This window comes from Apium graveolens, unplaced genomic scaffold (genome assembly GCF_009905375.1).
Source record: "Apium graveolens cultivar Ventura unplaced genomic scaffold, ASM990537v1 ctg1456, whole genome shotgun sequence".
In the NCBI taxonomy this organism is placed as follows: domain Eukaryota; kingdom Viridiplantae; phylum Streptophyta; class Magnoliopsida; order Apiales; family Apiaceae; genus Apium; species Apium graveolens.
Genome location: NW_027417245.1, coordinates 87,823 through 93,614, shown reverse-complemented (window position 1 = coordinate 93,614; position 5,792 = coordinate 87,823). Strand labels below are relative to the sequence as shown.

General features: G+C 41.5%; 1 non-coding gene across 1 annotated transcript; it reads left to right on the top strand.

Moving 5' to 3' along the window:
* The first annotated feature begins 5,410 nt into the window (after positions 1–5,410).
* Positions 5,411–5,517, top strand: LOC141699888 (small nucleolar RNA R71). The gene has a single exon (XR_012566141.1). It is a non-coding gene; the product is annotated as a small nucleolar RNA R71 (small nucleolar RNA).
* The last annotated feature ends 275 nt before the right edge of the window (positions 5,518–5,792 follow it).

The following is a 5,792-nucleotide window of genomic DNA, read 5'->3' as shown; positions in this document are numbered from 1 at the left end:
TACTCCTCTTCACCCCCAGGAGTAGAAAACCTTGGCCTCGCACCTCCCGCAGATGAAGAATCGATGGTGCTATTATTTACTTGAGTTCCCTGTGTCTTAGGTGCCATTGGGATTGAATAAGAGAGAATAAAAGCTAAGTGTTTGAGAGATTTTTGTGTTTGAGAATTTATGATGTGGTGGAGAAGTTTGTGTATAAGTATGTGTATATATAGGTGGTGAGAAGAGAATTAGATACGGAATAAAAGTGGGAATTGATTATGGGAATCGTGGGAATAATGGGTTTGATTGGGAGAGGGAAATTTGGGATATGGAAGAGTAAAATTTGGGTAGAAATTGATTTTATAGCAAAAATCCCATTTTCTTCTTCAAAACTGTTATTTTTATTTTTTTGAGTCGGGACCCCGGTGCGGCCGCCTGCTAGATCAGCGCGTGCGCGCTCACCTTCTGCCAAATCGGTGCGGCCGTACGCTAGATCAGCGCGGGCGCGCTTACCTTCTGGAAAAACAGCGCGGCCGCGCGCTAGATCAGCGAGGGCGCGCTTGGCTACTGAAGTTGGCCCTGAATTTTTTTCTTTTTCTGATTTTTTTGTGTTTTTCTCTTTCTTCTTGATTGCTCTACCTACTAATATACAACAAACTTGGGTTGTCTCCCAAGAAGCGCTTGTTTTACGTCATTAGCTCGACGTAGAAACTTTAGATCAAACGGACAATAAAACAGAACTAACCACCTCACGGTTTGTCGTGTCACCATAGTAATGCTTCAACCTCTGACCATTTACCTTGAATGTTTGGCCCGGATCATTCTCAAAAATTTCCACCGCTCCATGTGGAAACACAGTTTTGATTATGAAGGGCCCTGTCCACCTTGACTTCAACTTTCCAGGAAAAAGATGGAGACGGGAGTTAAACCAAAGAACTTTTTGTCCTGGCACAAATGATTTGAGCACTAGACCCCTATCGTGCCACCTCTTGACTTTCTCCTTATACATTTTGTTATTCTCATAAGCTTGAAGTTGAAACTCGTCGAGTTTATTCAATTGAATCATCCTTTTCTTTCTAGCTGCATCCAAGTCAAGATTCAATTTCTTCAAAGCCCAATACGCCTTATGCTCATGCTCCACCGACAAATGACACCCCTTTTCATGAACTAACTGAAACGACGACATTCTCGATGGAGTCTTGTATGCTGTTCTATATGCCCAAACAGCTTCATCAAGCTTCAAAGACCAATCTTTCCTCAATGGACACACAACTTTCTCCAAAATACGCTTGATCTCTCTGTTAGATACCTCATCTTGACCATTTGTCTGAGGATGATAAGCCGTAGCAATGCGATGATTCATATTATACCTTTGCATCATAGCAGTAAACTTGCGATTGCAAAAATGCGACCCCTCATCACTGATTATGACTCTTGGAGTTCCAAACCTTGTGAATATCTGCTTGTGAAGAAAATTAAGCACCACCTTCACATCGTTTGTTGGCAACGCCTTAACTTCAACCCATTTCAACACATAATCAACCGCCAACAAGATATACTGATTATTACAAGATGAGACAAATGGCCCTTTAAGTCAATTCCCCAAACATCGAAGACTTCAACCTTGAGAAGCACATTAAGGGGCATCTCATCCCTCTTAGACATATTACCCACATGTTGACATCGATCACATTTCAAAACGAACTGATGAGCATCTTTAAACAAGGTTAGCCAAAAGAAACCTGCTTGAAGAATATGAGCTGCTATCTTTTCCCCACCATAGTGTCCTCCATAAGCCGTTGAGTGGCAATCTCACAAGATCCCCCCGCATTTCGCTGTAAGGAACACATCTCCTGATGATTTGGTCAGCTCCTTGACGAAAAAGAAACGGCTCATCCCACATATACCACTTCACTTTATGTAGAAACTTCTTCCTTTGAGCATATGATAAGTCGGGAGGCATGATATTACTCACAAGGTAGTTCACAATATCTGCAAACCATGGTTCTTCTTCTTGCACTCCAAACAAATGCTCATCGGGAAAAGACTCATTTATCAATGTCTTGTCCAGTGAAGTAGCATTAGGGTTCTCTAAACACGAGAGATGATCAGCGACTTGATTTTCAGTCCCCTTTCTGTCCTTGATCTCTAATTCAAATTCTTGAAGCAAAAGAACCCATATGATCAATCTAGGCTTCGAATCCTTCTTCGAGATGGGATAACGAATTGCAGTGTGATCAGTGAAAACTGTCACTTTAGTCCCAAGTAGATAAGATCGAAATTTCTCAAAACTATAGATAATAGCCAAGAGTTCTTTCTCCATAGTAATATAATTCAGTTAAGCACCATTCAAGGTCTTAATAGCATAGTAAACCACATGAAATATGTTGTTCTTTCTCTGCCCAAGAACTGCTCCAACTGGATAGTCACTTGCATCGGACATCATCTCAAAAGGTTCATTCCAGTCAGGTGCAGTTATGATAGGTGTCGTGATTAAACTCTTCTTCAGTGTCTCAAAAGCTGCAAGGCACTCGTCATCAAACTTGAAAGGGACATCTTTTTCTAGAAAACTGCACAATGGCTTCGAAATCTTAGAGAAGTCCTTGATGAAACGCCTATAAAAACCCGCACGACCAAGAAACTGTGAATTCCCTTAACAGAAATAGGTGGAGGAAGATTTTCAGTGACCTCCACCTTGGTTTTGTCCACCTCAAGACCCTTACTAGAAACCTTGTCCCAAGAATAATGCTATGTCACACCATAAAATGACATTTCTCCCAATTAAGAACCGAGTTGGTCTCAACACACCTCTTGAGAACATTTACAAGATTCTGCAAGCATTTATCAAAAGAATCGCCAAATACATAGAAGTCGTCCATGAACACCTCCACGTTATGGCCAATCATATCAGAAAAGATGGCCATCATACATCTCTGAAATGTGGCTGGTGCACCACACAGACCAAAAGAAACTCGTCTGAAGGTGAAAGTACCAAATGGACAAGTGAAGGTAGTTTTCTCCTGATCTTATGGAGCGATACAAAACTGATTATAACCCAAATAGCCATCTAGAAGACAGTACTCGTGACCAGCCAATCGGTCAAGAATCTGGTCAATGAAAGGCAGAGGGAAGTGATCCTTCCTCGTGGCCTTATTCAGCTTTCTATAGTCTATACAAATTCTCCATCCGTGATTGTTTGAGTCGAAATGAGCTCATTCTACTCATTAGCAACAACTGTGATACCTTCCTTCTTTGGTACACACTGAACTGAACTCACACAAGTACTGTCAGAAATGGGATAAATAATCCCTGCATCCAGCCACTTAAGAATTTCCTTCTTCACTACTTCCTTCATGATCAAATTAAGTATACTTTGCTGCTCAATCGTCGGCTTGCTACCTTCTTCTAGCAGAATTTTATACATATAATAAGAAGGGCTGATTCCCGTAATATCTGCTATGGTCCATCCAATTTCTGATTTGAACTATCTTAGAATCCTCAAAAGCTTCTCCTCGGCACTACCTGAAAGGTCAGATGCAATAATAACAGGAAGAGTAGATGCATCACCTAAAAATACATACCTCAAATGTTCAGGTAAAGGCTTAAGCTCAAGAGTGGGAGCTTCCTCAATATATGACTTGAGGCGTTTAGGAGCTTTGTTTAATTTCTCCATTCCAAGAGATTCAAAAGGCATATCAATCTTCCTCTTCCAGGGAGAAGCATTCAGATATAGTAATTTCTTTTCACCTTCGTCATACTCACTATCTGAATTCCCCAATAAGGCCTTCTCTAAGGCATCAGACCTTAGCAATTGATCAAGTTCCGAAGTCACCGCAGAATCGACCAATTCTACCTTTAAGCACTCCTCATTTCCCATAGAAAATTTCATAGCATTGAACACATTAAAAGTTATATCCTGATCCAACACTCGCATTGTAAGCTCTCCCTTCCACATATCTATCAAGGTTCGGCCAGTCGCCAAGAAAGGTCTACCCAAAATTGTGGGAATCTTCTTATCCTCCTCAAAATTAAGAATTATGAAATCAGCAGAGAAGATGAGTTTATCAACCTTGACCAAGACATCCTCCATAATACCTCGCGGATATGTAATGGAATGGTCGGCCAACTGCAAAGTCATATAAGTCGGTTTTGGATCAGGCAAGTTCAACTTCTTGAAGATTGACAAAGGCATCAGATTGATGCTAGCTCCCAAGTAACATAAGCATCTGTCAAAAGACAATTTTCCAATAGTGCATTGAATAGTTAAGCTTCCAGGATCTTTAAGCTTTAGAGGCAACTTCTGTTGCAACACAGCACTGCATTCCTCCGTGAGAGCGACAATCTCTAAATCATCTAGCTTCACTTCCGAGAGAGAAAACCTTTCATAAACTTTGCATAACTAGGCATCTGCTCAAGAGCCTCAGCGAAAGGTATGTTGATATGAAGTTTGTTGAACACCTCCAGAAACTTCTCAAATTGCTTATCCAGCTTTTTCTTCTACAGGCGCTTAGGAAAAGGCGGTGGAGGATAGATCTGTTTCTCCCCTGTATTACCCTCAGGAGGAGTATGCTCAACAGTAGTCTTCATTGGTTCCATTTCTACTTCCTGCTGCTCTAGTTCTTGTTCAGCCCCGGCTTCTTCAGTCGAAACTTGAGTTTGTTCGGGATTCGCAAACTTTCCAAACCTCAAAGTGATTTCCTACACCTGCTCATTAGCTTCCCTCTAACCTGGCACTTCAATGTCACTAGGTAATGTACCACATTGACGGAAAGGCATTGGAAATTTGTCCAATTTGATTTTCCAAGGTCTTAATAGAACAGCTTGACTCTTACACATAAGCTTCAACTCCTCTAATTCAGATTTTTCATCAGTTTGTTGCAGCTGAAGTTGCTGCATTGGTGCATATTACGGTTACTGAAAATCAGGAGGGTTGTACTGCTTAGCTGGGTACTGCTGATAAGGCTGTTGAACCGTATGCTGAGCATTGCTCCAGCTGAAATTAGGATGATTGCAGTTGTTGGGATGATAAGTGGCTGGCACAGATTGCTGCGATTGCTGAAAGTTGCTCACGAACTGAGCTGATTCACTAGATATAGCACATTGATCAGTCTCATGGGCACAATCACAAAGCTCACAGATACTAGTGATTTAATTAACCCCATAATTAGCTAAAATGTCCACCTTCATCGTCAAGGCCTTAAGTTGGGCAGCTATAGCAGTTGTTGCATCCAACTCCAGAATCCCTGCTAAATTTCCTTGAGTCAGTCTTTGGGAAGGATTCTGGTATTCATTAGCAGCCATCAGGTCAATCAATTCATAAGCTTCATTGTAGCTCTTATCCCACAAGGCTCCTCCTGATGCTGCATCGAGCATGGGTCTAGAAGTAGCACCCGGTCTATTGTAGAAACAATTTATAATCATCCAATCAGGCATGCCATGGTGTGGGCACTTCCTTATCATCTCCTTATATCAATCCCAAGCCTCACATAGAGATTCTTCAGTTTGCTGAGCAAGCTGAGTAAGAGCATTCCTGATTGCAGCAGTCTTCGCCATATGGAAGAATTTAGTGAGAAACTTTTGAGCAAGATCCTCCCATGTGGTAATCGACCCTTATGGTAGAGAATGTAACCAGCACTTTGCTTTATCCCTCAGAGAGAATGGGAAGAGTCGCAGCTTGATAGCATCTTCAGTCACACCATTGAACTTGAAAGTGTCGCAGATCTTAATGAAATCCTTGATGTGCATGTTGGGGTCTTCAGTAGGAGAACCCCCAAACAGAACTGAATTATGCATCATCTGAATCATGCTTGACT